At 42.2% G+C, this 18,337-nt stretch overlaps 1 long non-coding RNA gene across 1 annotated transcript; it reads right to left on the reverse strand.

Moving 5' to 3' along the window:
* Positions 1 to 10,177: 10,177 nt before the first annotated feature.
* On the reverse strand, positions 10,178 to 11,927 carry LOC307205396. Its single transcript, XR_013833999.1, has 2 exons — positions 11,832 to 11,927; positions 10,178 to 10,924 (listed from the first exon to the last, which is right to left on the reverse strand). It is a non-coding gene; the product is annotated as an uncharacterized lncRNA (long non-coding RNA).
* Positions 11,928 to 18,337: the final 6,410 nt, after the last annotated feature.

Here is an 18,337-nt window from a genome sequence, read left to right on the forward strand (position 1 = left end):
ATGATCCACATGTGGTGGACTTGTGAAAAGTTTAAGATTTTTTTGGGGAAAATATACGATGAATTAAAAAAGTTGATGGGGATAACTTTTACTAAAAAACCGGAGGCATTTCTATTAAGTATTTTAGATAAAGAGATTCCAAAAAATCTAAGAGAGGTATTCTTGTATGCAACCGCAGCGGCTCGAATACTTGTGGCCAAGGGATGGAAAGATCACAAGGCTTCAAAAATAGGCAAATCAAATTATAGGATTTGGTGGAGATGGCTCAATTGACTAGCAAACTCAGAAGGAACTGAAAGCAAAAATTTGTGGAAAAATGGGATGCTTATAGTAGATATGTTAAAAAATACAATAATAGCTTTGACTCCATGCTAGCATTTGAGTGATAAAGGAACTAAAAGGAGGTGGACAACAATTAAGGATTTATTATGTTTTCAGAATATATTGGAAAATTTATATAGAAAGGTTTATTGTTTTGTGTACATTCGATTGTGAGATAAAACAAATGCAAAGGGACTTGACAGGAAGTCAAAGTTGAAGAAAAGATTTTGTAAGATAAAAGGGGAAAATATTTACTTTCATTATTATCATTTTGTGTGTGTGTGTGTCTGTACACATGTGTGTTTTTGTATGGAATGTTTGGGAGGAAATAAGACAGTAAATAACAAATAACAAACTAAATATTGATGTAGGTATTTTTTATTTCTCAATTATATTTAGTGTTAGTATGGTTGTAATGTTTTTTGTAACATAAAATCATTCAATAAAAAATATTTTTTTTTAAAAAATTGTAAAACAGAAAATTTAATAAAAACTATCAAAAGACATTAGAATAGCCCTGTCTTCAGTAAAGTGTTGACCTCAGATTGTGCTGATAAGCAGGGATGTGATCCTCAAATGCTGTTGTACTCCAACTCCCATCTTTCTTGGTCATGTTGGCTGGAGCTGCAGGAAATTGGAGTCCATCAACATCTGTCCACAGGTTCCCCACATAAGAAGAGGCTGTTGGATCAGAACAATGACCCATCTAGTCCAGCCTCCTGTTCTCACAGTGGCCAACCAGATGCCCCAATAGGAAGCTCACAAGCAGGATTTTAGCACAAGTGACTCTCCCCTCCTGTAATTTCCAGCAACTGGCACTTAGAAGCACTGCTGCCTTCTGTGGGAGCACAGCATAGCTATCATGCCTAGAAGCCTTCAGTAGCCTTATCCTCCACATTTCTTTCAAATCCTCTGTTTAAGCCACCCAAGTTGGTGGCCATCACTGTATCCTGTGGGAACGAGTTCCATAGTTTAACTATGTGTGGTTGGAAGAAATGCTTGAATCTCTCCTAAGTCATCTGACATTCATTACTGCATGTCCACGAGTTCTAGTATGATGAAAGAGGTAGAAAAAATTTATTGGCTTTCTTTGCGCAATGCATGATTTTATAAACTGGATGGACTTTGATTACATGAAGCCAAGCCTGATTTAATTAATTGCTCATCTATGCAAATACTGTCATCAGTACTATCTCAAACACTCTGGCTGAGATCCAATGATGTGCTTGTGATGCAATATCTAATGCTTACAGCATCTAACACCTATGACCAGAAAAACACTCCAAGTGATATTGCGGCAGATAAATATAGTATTTATGCAGCATGATTTCGGATTGTAGCAATACGATGTGGCCTTTCAGCCAGTGTTTTCATTGTTCTGGCTAAAACCTTCGCTCCTTGAGCCTTAACCTGGTGAAAAAACAACTCTTTTTCTGACTACCTTTGAAATGTTTGAAACATGCAATAAATGCCACCCCCATTTGTCATGTGTAGGGGACCTGTGGTCCTCCAGATGTTGCTGGACTCTAACTCCCATCATTAGCAGTCATTTTGCTTTTTCTGGGGGTTTATGTATATTTTCAGGGGTTTTTCCCAAACTGTGGAGCAGATTTGAGGATGGTGCAGGTCACACACAGGGGTAGAAAGGTAGAAGTTTCATTGCCCAAATTGAAGTAATTATACACATGCAATTATTTAGTTGAATGCTGGTGTTTGCTCCTAACTAACTTAAAGCAGTTATAGCCCGGCCACTTTAGTCCATGTGTTTGTAACCTCAAAGCTGGACTACTGCAATGAGCTCTATGTGGGGCAGCCCTTTTGGCCTGGTTTGGAAGCTTGAACTGGTGCATAATGTGCTGGCCTGATGCCTGATGGGAGCATGTGGTTGATGGAGGAATCTGACTAACATGTGATACCATTGCTAAAGCATATTCACTGGCTGCCCGTCTACCAGTGAGCCAGGTTCAAGGTCCTCACATTAAAATACAAAGTCCTGAACACCTGGGGTGTATGGAGGACTGGCCGGCTCAACCAGGTGAGGGTAGCCATTGAGTCTCAAACCCTCAGTGAGTTCGGGGCTTCCCCTGCATGAGAAGGCAGGCTCCAGCAGATTGAGCAGATGAGACAAATAGTGGGCCCAAGGGTCAAGAAGGTGGTTTCTGCATGTGTTGTAGAAAGAAGTGGGGGCAGATGGATCTCACCAACCTGGGAAGGTAGCTTATGTAGGAGAAGGAAAACTCTGATCCTGATCCTCTACTGCTTTCTGGGATATCTTTTGCAGAAGAAAAGGCTAAAAAGTAAACCCTACACAAATCCAGAGTGAGTCCGTAAGAGGCTGGATGGCATTCTCTACAGCTCCTTCTGGGAAGTCCGGAAGCCAAGCTGATGCCAAACATATGGATGGACTTTGGTTACATGAAGCCAAGCCTAATTTCAGTAATTGCTCATGTAGGCAATTACTGTCATCAGTACTACCTCAAACACTCTGCCTGAGATCCAATGACGTGTTTGTGATGCAATATCTCATGCTTATCACATCTTACACCCATGCTCAGAAGGTGAGCTGGTATATGATGACCAGAAAAGCACTCTAAGTGATATTGCAGCGGATAAATATATTATTTACGCAACATGACTTTGGAAGTTATGTGTGAAATCTAGGAACCCGTGACTTTATATGTGAAAAGAATTGGATTGTAGCAATAAGATGGGGCCTTTCAGCCAGCCTTTTCATTGTTCTGGCTAAAACCTTCACTCCTTGAGCCTTAACCTGGTGAACAAACAACTCTTTTCCTGACTACCTTTGAAATGTTTGAAACAGGCAATAAATCCCACCCACCCCCATTTGTCATGTGTAGGGGACCTGTGGTTCTCCAGATGTTGCTGGACTCTAACTCCCATCACTACTAGTCGTTTTGTTTTGCTTTTGCAGAAGAAAAGGCTAAAGAGTAAACCCTACGCAAATCCAGAGTCCATAAGAGGTTGGATGGAAATCTCTACAGCTCCTTCTGGGAACTCCTGAAGCTAAGCTGATGCCAAACATATTGATGTGCTTTGGACCACATGAGGGAGGTTTCTTGTCTGGGCAGCTCTGGATATCCATACAAACTGCCCAGGCTTGCACCCTGGAGAGGTCACATATGTGTTGCTAAAATAATGGTTTGACTTCAGCCCAAAAGGCACACTCCATTGTTTTCGAGACAGATGAATGCCAACAAGAACAGCTGAGCTGCCTTAGGGACCACCTGAAACCTTATATCTCGGCTCAGTCACTGAAATCATCTGCAGGAGCACTGTTGGTCATTTCCTGAGTTGGCGAGACTCGAATGACAACAAAGAGGAGAACCACTGAAACTGAATAAATGACAATATCTCTTTAACCAGATCTTTGATTGATTAACTGTTTATGGCTTTTAAAATGTGTGTGTGTGTGTGTGTGTGTGTGTGTGTGTGTGTGTGTGTGTCGGGTGTGTGTGCTATCACTTTGCTTTGTTTTATTGTGTATTTTGCATTTTCAAATTGTGTTTTTATGTTGTGAACTACCTTGTGATCTTTAAATGAAGGGCAGTATACAAATTTAATAAATGATGGTGGTGAATGGATGGATGGATGGTGATTACAAGGAAGACAGACCAGATCAACAGAACAAGGCATTGCCATGAATTCAGATTTATTCATTCATATCCCAGACACATGGGGAAAATGAAAGCATCATCCATTTCAAGAAAAAGACTCTTTCATCTGGATTTTTGAGACTGATTGAAGAGAAGAATTCCAGTTTCCTGAAGGTTGCAGGAATGAAGCTAGAAGCATCAACCTCAATGAGGTTAACTCAGGAAGGCAACAAGCAGGCATTAAATATATATATATATATTGACATTGATCTCAATGTCTCAGGTTTTGAGCTGGCAAACAGCAAGCTGGCATTCGCTTCTGGGTATTAGGATTGCTATCAATCTTCAGATTCAGAGCCCAGGTAACAATTTCTAAAGTGCTCAGTACTTGTACTGCTGGCAAGTATAGCGAGACTGGTTGCAATAGCCTCGGCTAGAGCAACAACATGGGGAGCAGCCACATCTGGAACAGCAGCTGCGCCTGTGGCAGCAGCAGGGAGAGCAGCCACATCTGGAACAGGCTTGACGGCTTTGGCAGCAGCAGGGAGAGCGGCCACATCTGGAACAGCAGCTACGCCTGTGGCAGCAGCAGGGAGAACAGCCACATCTAGAACAGACTTGACGGCTTTGGCAGCAGCAGGGGGAACGGCCACATCTGGAACAGACTTGACGGCTTTGGCAGCAGCAGGGGGAGCAGCCACACTTAGAACAGCGGGAACTCTGGCCTCCACAACAGGACATTTTGAAGTAATGAAGCTAAAAGAAACAAATAAGGCTTTGGTGTAATCAAACCACAGTATGTTCAATATGCATTGTTCAATGTGCATCTTGGAAGTCATGATTTTCCTAAAGTGCTTTTCTGTTCAGCGTTATTTATGTCTATATTATATTTTAGCTTCTTCAGATGAATGTCAGATTGGAATGTATAATTCATTCTTATTCAGTATCCTCAAATCTCACCACTTAAGATTTTAATATGCAATCAAAATCCATAGTTTGAATGTGATCCCCCCCCACACACACACCCTCTGAATCTGAAACCTGGGCAACTTAACACTTTCAGTCTGTTCCATATTATTTAAGCAGCCTTCAGATATGTCTACTTGCTTTCAAATGCATTCAAATAATGTTGCACACCAACCATCTAATTTCTAGAGGCATGCAATGTCCTTTCCCATTATTTACCAACATGAATAAATAAATAAGCAGTGCATGTGAGCTCAGTAACTTTTCTCATAAAATGTAAGATTGTTTGTCAACTGTCATCTATAGAAACCATCTCTAGAAAGGAGGGACACAGAGGTGACCCTTGTGTCTTTCCCTACATGCTACCCATCCTTCTCTCCTCTCCCCCCTTTTCAGCTCTGGATTGCTCTGGGTGGACCCAATTGGATATGGAGCAATCCAGGATACAGTGGTGCCTCGCAGGACGAAATTAATCCGTTCCGTGAGGCTCTTCGTATAGCGGTTTTTTCGTCTTGCGAAGCAAGCCCATTGACAGCTTAGCGGATTAGCGCTACTGTATTAGCGGTTTAGCAGCTTTTAGCGGATTAGCTGATAAGCGGCTTAGGGCTTAGGAAAATGGGGGGGGGGGGAGGGAAAAAACCCCGCAGGAACTCGCAATACATTTTTGTCTTGCAAAGCAAGCCCATAGGGAAATTCGTTTTGCGAAGCGCCCCCAAAACGGAAAACCCTTTCGTCTAGCGGGTTTTCCATCTTGCGGGGCACCACTGTACTTCGACCCAATCTGGACAAGTCCAGTATCAACTTTAATCTACTTGTTTAAGCTCAAAATCTGACTAGATCCAGAACAAAGCCCTCAGAACGGAACGATCCCATGGATTTCACACTTCCTTGAGTTTGCCTATCCAGTAAAGGTAAAGGGACCCCTGACCATTAGGTCCAGTTGTGGCTGACTCTGGGGTTGCGGTGCTCATCTCGCTTTATTGGCCGAGGGAGCCGGCGTACAGCTTCCGGGTCATGTGGCCAGCATAACTAAGCCGCTTCTGGCGAACCAGAGCAGCACACGGAAACGCCGTTTACCTTCCCGCCGGAGCGGTACCTATTTATCTACTTGCACTTTGATGTGCTTTTGAATTGCTAGGTTGGCAGGAGCAGGGACTGAGCCACGGGAGCTCACCCAGTCACAGGGATTCGAACCACCGACCTTCTGATCGGCAAGTCCTAGGCTCTGTGGTTTAACCCACAGCACCACCCGCATCCCTTTGCCTATCCAGTATTAGGTCAGTATTCAGAAATTATCTGAACAGTTTCAGAAGATTTAAATGGTTGCCAGTGGAAATGTATGGTTCTCGACCACAGCAAAGAGCACATCAAAAATCAAGCAGTAAAGCAGACAGCCTGATGGATCTGATCCTTCACGTGATGAATGAGGAAGTGGGGAGATGGGGGTAGGGTGGAGATTCACTCAGGACAACACCATAATTCAAGAGGCTGGGTTCTAAAGCCTCTCTCTCTCTCTGTGTAATACTGAATAAAAAGCAGACGATAAGAACATTCCTTGTCTTTGTACATTCCTCAGCAACTGGCCATGAAAGTTGCTGACAGCAGCCTGACAATAGGTTGCTCAGATTGCATATGAATCAGTCCTGCATTTCACACTCGGCCCCAGCCTTTTCCAAATTTTCACTCAACTTGAATGGATACATTAATGCAAGGAGTGGACAAGAGAAGTCCTTCTGGCTGGAGCTGCGGGGAATTGAAACCCAGGAACAGCTGTCCACAGGTTCTCCCCATCAGAAGAGGCTACTGGAGCAGGACAATGGCTCATCCAGTCCAACATCCTGTTCTCACAATAATCAACCAAATCTCCCAATTGGCAGCTCACCATCAGGATCTGAACACCTGAGTGACTCTCCCCTCCTGTTATGTCCAGAATGTTATATTCAGAAGCACTGCTGCCCTGAATTGTGGAGGCACAGCAACACCATCATGGCTACTGGCCAATCCTCTCTTAAAGCCACCGAAGTTGGTGGCCATCACTGCCTCCTGTGCGAATGAATTCCATAGTTTAACTATGTGTGGTTTGAAGAAATGGTTGTATCTGTGCTGAATCTTCCAACATTCAGCCTTATTGGATGTCCACAAGTAGTAGAATTATGAGAGAAGGGGGAAATGATTTTCCCTATTGGCTTTCTCCATGCAATGTATAATTTTATAAACTTGTAATGCCATGTCACCTCTATCGCAGCTTTCCTCTACACTAAACTGCCCCAAATGTTGTGTTTCTCTGAGAAGGAGGAGGGTGGGCAAATAAGAAGAAAGGGTGTGTGTCTTTCATGTTCTGCATATTTGCTCCTTGCTGTCCTCTATTGAAAACAGAACTCTGTACCGGATGGACTTTGGTTAGATGAAACCAAGCCTGATTTTAGTAATTGCTCTTCTACGGAAGTACTGTCATCAGTAGTACCTCAAACCCTCTGGCTAAGATCCAATGATGTGCTTGTGATGCAAGACCTCATGGTTATCACACCTAACACCCATGCTCAGAAGATGAGCTGGAAGTTATGTGTGAAATCTAGGAACTCATGACTTTATATGTGAAAAGAATTGGATTGTAACAATATGATGTAGACTTTCAGATGTAGACTGGTTAAAACCTTCACTCCTGGAGGCTTAGCAGCATAGTAAATGAACAATTCTTTTTCTGACTACCTTTGAAATGTTTGAAATATGCAGAAGACATCACCCACCCCCTGTTTGTCATGCTTAGGGGACCTGTGGTCCTCCAGGTGTTGCCAGTCATTCTGCTTCTTCTGGGGGTTTATTTATATTTTCAGGGGTTTTCCCCAACCTGTGGAGCAGATTTGAGGATGGTGTGGGTCACACACAGGGGTGGTTAGGGGAAAAGTTCCATTGCCCAAGTGGAAGTCATTATACCTATGCAATTATTTAGTTGAATACTGCCATTTGCTCCTAACTAGCTGAAAACATGACCACATGTGTGTAACCTCAAGGCTGGAAAACTGCAATGGGCTGTATGTGGTGCTGCCCTTTTGGCCTAGGGTGGAAATTTCAACTGGTGCAGATTGTGCCAGCTGCATTGCTGATGGAGGCATCTGGCTCATGGAGGCATCTCGTAATACAATTGTTAAAGCGTATTCACTGGCTGCCCATCTACCTCTGAGGCAGGTTCAAGGTCCTTGTGTTAATCTACAAAGCCCTGTACAGCTGAGGTCCAGAGACCATCTGAACCCTGGTATCTCAGCTCAGTCACCAAGATCATCTGTAGGTAGAGCATTGTTGCTCATTTCCTGAGTTGGCAAGACTTACGTGACAACAGGAAACCAAACCTTTAGTGTTATCTGCCCAGTTCAGCAGGAACCTTCTGTTTCAACTTTTAAACACCTCCTGAAGTCTTCTCTATTTTGTCAGGCTGAGGCTAGCAATTAGGAATAAATCTTTCCACAAGAGTTTGCTGAACTCTCAGCTTGACTTTCTATATGGTTTTTTTTTTTTGTATGGTATTATGTACATTTGTGAACTGCTGTGATTTTTTTTATGAATAGTCATGTATATACATAACTTTATAAAAATATAAAGTTATTAACACGTAAGTGTTTTATCTTGGTTCAGAAGTGTTTGTCACCGTTTCTTCTCTACAAGGAGGAAAGTTGTGTGGCCTCCCTTTATTCTGGTTCTCTCTCCCTCCTCCTTCTTTGTTGAGAAGTTTTGCCATAGCCACAGCATTGGAATGGAATTGGCTGATGAGTGCAAAGAACTGATTGGCCAGAGTATGGGGGAATTTAGAAAAAATATCTCCCATTGTCTTTCCAAGTTGAAATATCAGAATATGAGTATGAGAGGGATGTGATTATTTATTTATTTTTAAGTTTTCTGTTTAATGTTTTTATTGGAGTTTTGCCCCAACTTCAACTGGAATGGCAGAGTTGCATCAGCAGGAACCTATGTACACAGAAGGGCACCAGAGCTGTGTTTTATTAATTGCCCAAGCTGGAATGCAGCCATTGGGCTGGAGAAGGTTTCTCCACCCATTCATAAACCAACCCTGACATCCAGTGTCATCCCATTTCACAGTCACGGCAAGATCTTTGTATTGTATTCAACCAAGGCCACATTCAAACCATATTTTTCAAGTACTGTGATACATCTTTAACAGTCATAGGTTCCCCCTAGAATTCTGGGAGCTGCCGTCTCGTAAGGGATCTGGGAGTTGTCATGGGACAGCCTATTCCCCTCCAGCAGCTACAATTCCTTGAGTTCCCCAGGAAAATGGATTGTTAAGCTCCCCTGAGAATTGAAGCTCTGGGAGGGGAACAGAGGTCTCTTGACAACTCTCAGCACCCATAACAAGTGACAGCTCCCAGGTTTCTTTGAGGGAAGCAACGGCTATCAAAATAGTACCAGAGTGTTTCAGACATACTGCATGAATATGGTCTAAGTTATTCCCCAGAGGCACTCACTGAAATTTAACAAATGACAATATCTGTTTAGGGAAGTTTTTAATGTTTAATAGGTTATTGTATTTTAGTGTTCTGTTGGAAGCCGCCCAGAGTGGATGGGGAAACCCAACCAGATGGGCGGGGTATATATAATAAATTATGATGATGGTGATGATGATGATGATGATGATCTCTTTAACCAGGTGTTTGGCTGATTAACATTCTATGTCCTTTTAAATGTGTTTGTCAGAGGTGATTATCAGTTTCTTTTGCTTTTTTCTTTGTTTTACTGTGTATTTTGTGTTTCATTTTTGCGTTTTTATGTTGTGAATTGGATGAACGGCAGTACACAAATTTATTAAATGATGATGATGATGATGATGAATAGGTGGTGGTTTCATGAGAAACAGACCAGACCAACAGTACAAGGAGCAACTCATTTCCTGAGTTGGCAAAACTCAGTTGACAACAAAGAGGAGACCCACTGAAATTTTAAAAATGATAATATCTCTTTAACCAGATGTTTGGTTGATTAACATTCTACGGCCTTTTGAATCTCTCTCTCTCTCTCTCTCTCTCTCTCTCTCTCTCTCTCAGTGTGTGTGTGTGTGTGTGTGTGTGTGTGTGTGTGATCTCATTGTTTTACTCTTCCTTGTTTTATTATGTATTTTGTGTTTTCAGTTTGTGTTTTGATGTTGTGAAGTACCCTTTGATCTTTGAATGAAGGGCAATATACAAATTTAATAAATGAGGGTGGTGGTGAATGGATGGATGGATGGTGATTACAAGGAAGACAGACCAGATCAAGAGCACAAGGCATTACCATGAATTCAGATTTATTCATTCATATCCCAGACACCATGGAGAAAGTGAAAGCACCATCTATTTCAAGAAAAAAAGACTCTTTCATCTGGATTTTTGAGACTGATTGAAGAGAAGAATTCCAGTTTCCTGAAGGTTGCGGGAATGGAGCTAGAAGCATCAACCTCAATGAGGTTAACTCAGGAAGGCAACAAGCAGGCATATTTTTTGACCTTGATTTCAGGTTTTGAGCTGGCAAAAAGCAAGCTGGCATTCGCTTCTGGGTGTTAGGATTGCTATAAAGCTTCAGATCCAGAGCCCAGGTAACAATTTCTAAAGTGCTCAGTACTTGTACTGCTGGCAAGTATAGCGAGACTGGTTGCAATAGCCACGGCTAGAGCAACAACACGGGGAGCAGCCACATCTGGAACAGCAGCTGCGCCTGTGGCAGCAGCAGGGAGAGCAACCACATCTGGAACAGGCTTGACGGCTTTGGCAGCAGCAGGGGGAACGACCACATCTGGAACAGCAGCTACGCCTGTGGCAGCAGCAGGGGGAGCAGCCACATCTGGAACAGACTTGACGGCTTTGGCAGCAGCAGGGAGAGCAGCCACATCTGGAACAGCAGCTGCGCTTGTGGCAGCAGCAGGGAGAGCAACCACATCTGGAACAGACTTGACGGCTTTGGCAGCAGCAGGGGGAGCAGCCACACTTGGAACAGCGGGAACTCTGACCTCCACAACAGGACATTTTGAGGGAGTGAAGCTGAAAGAAACAAATAAGGATTTATTGTAATCAAACCATGATATGTTCTCATCCATGCATTATTCAGTATGTGTACAACTTGGAAGTCATGATTTATCTGTTCTCTGTTCAGGATCCTTTCATTATGGTTCACCCTTATTATTATTATTTTATAATTTTTCATTCTATTATTCAATAATTTATAATTAAATTAATTATGTCCGTATAATATTTTAGCTTTTTCAACTGAAGGTAGAAATGGAATACATAATTCATCTTTATTGGACATTCCCAAAGTTTATCACTTGAGTTTTTAATATGCAATCAAAATCAATAGTTTGAATGTGATTCCCTCCCCACTCCCTCTGAATTTGAAACCTGAGCAACTTAACGCTTTCCATGTGTTCCATATTATTTAAGTAGCCTTCAGATACGGATAGTTGCTGTCAAATCCATTCAAATAATATTGCATACCAACCATCAGATGTTTTCAGGCATGAAATACCCTTTTCATCAGTTAACTAACCAACTAACTAACTAACTAACTAACTAACTAACTAACTAAGCCACACCATTATATGTGAGCTCTGTAACTTTTTCTCATAAAATATAAGATTGTTTGCCAACTATCATCTATAGAAAGCATCTGGCCTATCCAGTATTAGGTCAATATTCAGAAACTATCTGAACACTCTCAGAAGATTTAAATAGTTGCCATCAGAAATGTACGGTTCTCAGTTGCAGCAAAGAACATTCCCAGCTGAAGGAATAACCCATATTCTATCAGTAAAGTAGACAACCTGATGGATCTGATCCTTCAAGTATTTTTGGTAGAACCACCCAATAGCAAAAATTTCAGGACTGGGGTTCTGGAAGACATTATATGCTACTTAAATTACTAGTCTCCCAGCAATTGAATTGAACTTACCTTGTACAGCAGTCAGAACTTGTCAGCTCAATGGAGATTCAAGTCAACGAGTAAAGAGCTCAGAGACAGGGGATCCTTTTATAGAGCTCCAAGAGCACCATCAATGAATGGACTCATGCTTCATTGCTACTTAAAGCACATGTCTATGTGTTGCATCCACTATCTACCAATCACATATTCGTAGAGTTTATTCACATCTTCCACAATGACAGCAATTTCCCCAAGGTCTGTAATTAGGCAGCATTTGAAGCTTATCACGCTATAATCCTCACATCGCACACACTCTGTTGAGGTTACTTCAAAAGGGTGGTTTCTTGAATAGCAACACTGGCATGGACCTTCTCATTGGATCCATGTGGCTGAACATTCCCATGACACAACAGCGCAGGATTGCTCAGTAGTTTGTTATTCCATCTGAGTTTCATTGCTTGAGCTCATAAATTCCTTTTAATCTAGGTGCTGTGATCTGCAATACGTGTTCAGGTTTATAAGTCAAAAGGCGAAGGTGAGATCAACATCTCAAAGAGGTCAGGGTATTTTTTCACTCCTCTTCTGTGCCCTCCTTCCTGATAGATGCTTCCAAGGAAGCGGGGGCATTTGGCAGGCCCCCAGCTCGCTCCAGCCCACCAGACAGTTGCCAGGCGATTTCCGGTCCTTGGATCGCCATGTAACTGCAACTCGAGCTTCAGAAGCCTTCAGAAGCTGAGCACACAAGCCAGCAGAGTAAAAAAAACTCTTCGCAACAGAAGGGCAGATAGAGGCTGTGTAAAGCATATTTACAAGCAGTTTATACAGCATCAGGACAAAGGAAAAACATGTCTTCTCCCTTTCGTGTCCAAGAGCAAGCGGCATAAGCAAAAGCTATACACAAACGCAAGTTTCCAGCAAGCTGTGCTGGAGTGTAAACAGGCATGTGACACACAACAGCTTGTTCCTCTTAAGGTGGAACAGAATATTGTAACACCCCCACCCCCAAATGATACCATAAAAATGTAAGAAGAATATACTGGATCAACTCAGTAGCTCATCTAGCCCACCATGCTGTTCTCACAGTGGTCAATCAGATCTGTGCATGGGAAATGTGCAAGCAGGATTCAAGCACAATAATACCCTCCACTCCTGTGATTTCCAGTAGCAGAATTTTGTGTTTCTTGCTGTACCATCAGAGGGCCTGTGTTATGTTCTGCATCATACAAGAAAATGTCAGCTGCTACCAAAAGACTCAAGTCCTCATCAGCTTTCACAAATCTATATGGCATTTTTAATCTCTTCCCTCTGGGTAAGAATGGAGAGCATGTAGATCCATCCAATAACACAAATTTCAGGACATTTAATGCAACAGAATTTTGTGTTTCCTGCTGTCTCATCTCTTCCCTCTAGATAAGAGTGACGAGCACGTTCAATATAGGTTTAAGAAGCTACTGTAGAGGTTTTGTTCCTGAACCTTTGGTTACGTGATGAACATATAGGATTGTAGACAACTAAGTTATATAGAGAGCAGAACTGTGGAAATCAAAGAATCTAAGTCCAGTGCTGAATCTAGTGCTGTCTAGGTGGCTCCTCTGAACAGGGCACCAAGCCAAGAGAGTTGGAAAATAATAAATGAATGAATTGTTGTGAAAAGAAGAAATATTTAGAAGTGGGCACCAGATTTTGTCCTTGCTCATAGTGCCACATAAAGCAACTACTCTATTCCGAACTTAAAAATGGAAAGCGTAATGCTGGTGGTCAACAAAAGGTTTAAAGACTCTCTTAAAGCAAATCTTTTAAAAAATGTAGTATAAACATTGACAACTGGGAAACACTGGCCTGCAAGTGCTCCAATTGGAAAACAGCCTTTACCAAAGGTGTCATGGGCTTTGAAGACAGTAGAACTCAGGACACAAGGGAGAAACATGCTAAGAGGAAGGCACACTTGACAAATCCACACCGTGATCAACTCCCACCTGGTAACTAATGTCACCACTGTGGAAGGATGTGTGGATCCAGAATTGGCCTCCATAGTCACTTGCAAACTCATTGTTAAAACTGTGTTTGTGGAAGACAATCTTACTCAGCTACGAGTGATCACCAAAGAAGAAGAAGATATTAGCCATATCCACCCCTGCTAAATTAGTTACATCTATCAACTTCAATGGCTCTCCATGTGTATACAATATCCTCATTTGAATGAAGTATTTGCGTGGACAGGCGGAGTCCCCAGATCCCGAGCGGTCCCCCCGTCATGTGGAATAATGACTCAAGACAACGTGCTATGGGATTAAATTGGCCACAACTTTATTAAATTTCAAATGTGGGTAGACCTTGGCTCAGGCATTGGGCGTTCTCCCTCCCCAGTCCCCAGCCAGGGACCTAGGGAGCATCAGGGTTATCCAGTGTGTGTGTGGGGGGATGGGCCGGCTCTGGAGAACATATGTTCAAGCAGAGATAGCCGCCCCCGTTATGCCGCCGCCGCAGGGGAGAGCAATTATGACCTTTCGGCGTACGGTCAAAGCCTCCCTTCAGAAACCCCTTTAACGGGGAACCCTGGTATCGCCGCTGCAAAGAGGAAGATGGACAAAAGGATTCTGCCCAAGGCCTGATACCGCCAAAGTTGTGACGTTTTGCTATGGGAAAGGCAAAACCTGCCAGTGCAGGGAAATTCCTTTCCGGCCCTTTGACAGCGACCTTAACGTAGCAGCGCCCGCATACCTGTGAAGAAAAGTTAACTGGCAAAACCTATGAAGAAAAGTTAACCTGCAAAATAATGCATTAACTGAGGGTGGGTAGGGTGGGAGAAGCTCTGGAGCCAAGTGAGGATTCCCAGGTAAGATCCTCCCTCTATTGTGTGGGCAGGTAATCCCTCCCCTACCTGGCCTGATCTCCTTGGCAACACTTCCCCCAGGTGGGATTGGACAGCTGACTGGGGTAGGCGGAGACCTCCAGGTATCCCACCTGGGGGAAGGCAAAGCCAAGCCTATGCTGATGGAGCCGCTCCAGATCCAGGGGCTGCGCGCGTCTACGCAAAGGTCGCCCCCCGTTTTATGTGGGGAGCAGTCATTAAGAAAGATGGGATATGATGGTTTGGGGAACAAATATCACAACTAGAGAGAGACCTTTTGGAATGTAATGTAAAAGTGCCGTCTAAAATGTATAAAATATTATTGGAATAGGAGAAAAATGATAAGTAAGTAAACTCCTCAGTGATATATTGGGCAATAGATATTGGTCATAATATAGACATGGAAGCATGGGAATAATTGTGGAATATAGATATAAAAATTATAGCATGTTATGGTCTAAGAGATAATTTTATGAAAATGATATATTGATTGTATTTAACACTGAGTAAATTGGCAAAAATGTATAAATCTAAATCAAATAAGTGCTGGAAATGTAGAGAGAAAGAATGCTCTTTTTATCATGTGGTGGTCTTGTAGTAAGGTTAATGAATTGAAAAAGATATTTTAAATAACTGGAAAAATAACTGGAAATCAAGGTAACAAACATTTTATAAAAGAATGGAAATGGTTTATTGAATATTTACAGATAAATTGTAAACAGATAAGAACATTGGAAGGATTATTGTAATACCTGCAATTTCATAAGAGTACCGGTATATATTTAAAGTAGATGAATAAATGAACAAATTAATTTGGATATGCAGAAGATATTAAAAATATTTTTTAAAAACTGCAGAAAGCGGGCGAAAGAAGTCAAGTTTTGAAATGTTAAAATTACTGTAAAATTATTGATATGTATAAACCTGAAAATCATATTTTTTAAAAAAAATACATTAAATCATTGAATCACAAAAAAAACTTATAGCGATTTTATCACACTCCTTTTTTCCTGGTTTTTTTTAAGCCAGTGCTTAGAGGGCTATGTTCTAATTGTTGTTAGTCACCTTGGGATCTTAGTGTGAAGGGAAGGAAATAAATTGTACTACTACTACTACTATTACTACCAATGTATGAGCCCGAATAAACCAGATCAACAAAAGATCAAAGTAATTTTGGAGTTCTGAATTAGTGGGCAGTATCCAATATTACTCCCACTTCGAGCAGACATACTGAAATTAATCAATATTGCTAATTTAAGTCAATTCATTTCAATGGGTTTACTATGAGTGGGTCTTTGTCAGCAGCAATCCATTGGGTTATAGTCTGTGTAAGTCCTACTCAGAGTATTCCCGTTGAAATTAATAGACATGAATAACTTAGGCCGATTAAAGTCAATGGGTCTAATCTGAAAAAGACTATTTTTGGACAGCCAAGGTCTGTCACCCAAATGTTTTGCAATTCACCCTGCTTGGTCTCTACTGAAACTTTCCCTTCCTTCCACCCAGTTGCATCTGTTTCTCCCTGACCACTTCATAAAAATGTATATGACCAACTCTTTGATTATGTGGTGGTGAACACATAACCCAGGCACTACCACAGACTTGAATGGCCAATGCTTTAGTTATTTGAGCAACACATCTAAGAACCTATTCCAGAGTTATATTGCCAGCCCATAAACCAAATTCCACTGAAGGATTATGAGGTGAACACACTGGTTACGTGGCCAACAATTGATTCTCAGCCTACAGTACGGTTGAATGACAAATATCTGGGGTATGTTGGTCAGCTAGAGCACGATAATGAGTCATGGCCATAACTGGGATCATGGAGTGCTGTAGAACAGATTCTTCACGGGAAAGCTCAAAACTGAAGCTTATAGCTACTGAGGAAGTTGGTAAGAAAGGGTGGTAAGGACAAGAAGGCCTGGGATGAAGGAGAAATAGAAGGCTTTTGTTAAAAAACCAGAAGCTTTTTTTACTGGGTATAGTGTGTAAAGAGATACCGAGAAACAAGATAAAAAATTGTTCTTATATGCAACAACTGTGGCAAGAATTTTGTTAGCCCCAAAATGGAAAGTACCAACAAAAGAAGAGTGGCAGTTGAAATTGATGGACTTTGTAGAATTGGCAAAACTGATAGGAAGAATCCAGAACCAGCAAGATCGAACATTCCAAAAAGACTGGAATAAATTGATATTATATTTGAAAGACAACTGTAAGCAGTTAACATCACTAGCAGGGTTATCTGAAGATTTGTAAGATGAAATTGTTACTTATTCAGGTGGAGTAATTTAATGATATAACAAGAATATGAGAGGAAGTGAAATGCAAGGATGCAAAATATAATTTGGTAAACCATTAGGTGGGAGGGAGGGAAGTTGGCAGGCTGAGTTGAGCCAAAGAGTTATAAGAAGAGGATATAATGTTACGTAATGTGATTATATGTAAAACTAATAATATATTTTTTAAAAAGTAATAGAAGGCAGGTGTGGTGGAACAGTCTCTGTTGGCAAGCCAAGGGACAGTTGGTGGTGGAACCCACCCAGTAAGCTGCAAAGGTGGCTGGAGAGACTTTATACTGAAGCCTCTGCTGTAACAGCAAAGTGGTGCTTTAAAACAAGCTTTCAGAATAGCAAGGAGGGAATTGGGCAAAGCTCCATTGTACATGATTTTTGGTTAACATATATTGTTATCATCTCTGTTATTTTTTCTTGTATTTTTCTTTTAACTGTCCCTTTCCAACCCTGTTCCAAAATCACCGAATAATTTCTTATCTCATTACCCAATAGCCCATGGGTAGGCAAACCTAGGCCCGGGGCCCAGATCCGGCCCAATCGCCTTCTAAATCCAGCCCACGGATGGTCCAGGAATCCACGTGTTTTTCATGAGTAGAATGTGTGCTTTTATTGAAAATGCATCTCTGGGTTATTTGTGGGGCATAGCAATTCGTTCATCTTCCCCCTTCAAAATATAGTCCGCCCCCCCCCATGAGGTCTGAGGGACAGTGGACCGGACCCCTGCTGGAAAAGTTTGCTGACCCCGGCAATAGCCCCAAAAACTGTGGATTGAGCTGTTGTGCAACCTGCCTTCATTTTTGCTCCCCTATCCGACCCTGATGTCAGGCAAATCCAGCACTACAAATCTTCCAATGGAGGCTGTGTGATGATACCTTTACACACCCACACCCACACACGGATGTATATTTTATGTTGAAAAGACCTTAAAAGGTAAAGGGACCCCTGACCATTAGGTCCAGTCGTGACCGACTCTGGGGTTGCGGCACTCATCTTGCTTTATTGGCCGAGGGAGCCAGCGTACAGCTTCCGGGTCATGTGGCCAGCATGACTAAGCCGCTTCTGGTGAACCAGAGCAGCGCACGGAAACGCCGTTTACCTTCCCACCGAAGTGGTACCTATTTATCTACTTGCACTTTGACGTGCTTTCGAACTGCTAGGTTGGCAGGAGCAGGGACTGAGCAACAGGAGCTCACCCTGTCGCGGGGATTCGAACCGCCAACCTTCTGATCGGCAAGTCCTAGGCTCTGTGGTTTAACCCACAGCGCCACCCACGTCCCTGAAAAGACCTTAGGGGTGTATTAATATTTACCATACGCTGGGGAAACCTGTATTCAAAGATCACCTTGATTTCTCTACCACAGATAAAATGAGGAATCCTGTACACTATC

The sequence above is a fragment of the Podarcis cretensis genome (assembly GCF_951804945.1).
Source record: "Podarcis cretensis genome assembly, chromosome: 16".
In the NCBI taxonomy this organism is placed as follows: Eukaryota; Metazoa; Chordata; class Lepidosauria; order Squamata; family Lacertidae; genus Podarcis; species Podarcis cretensis.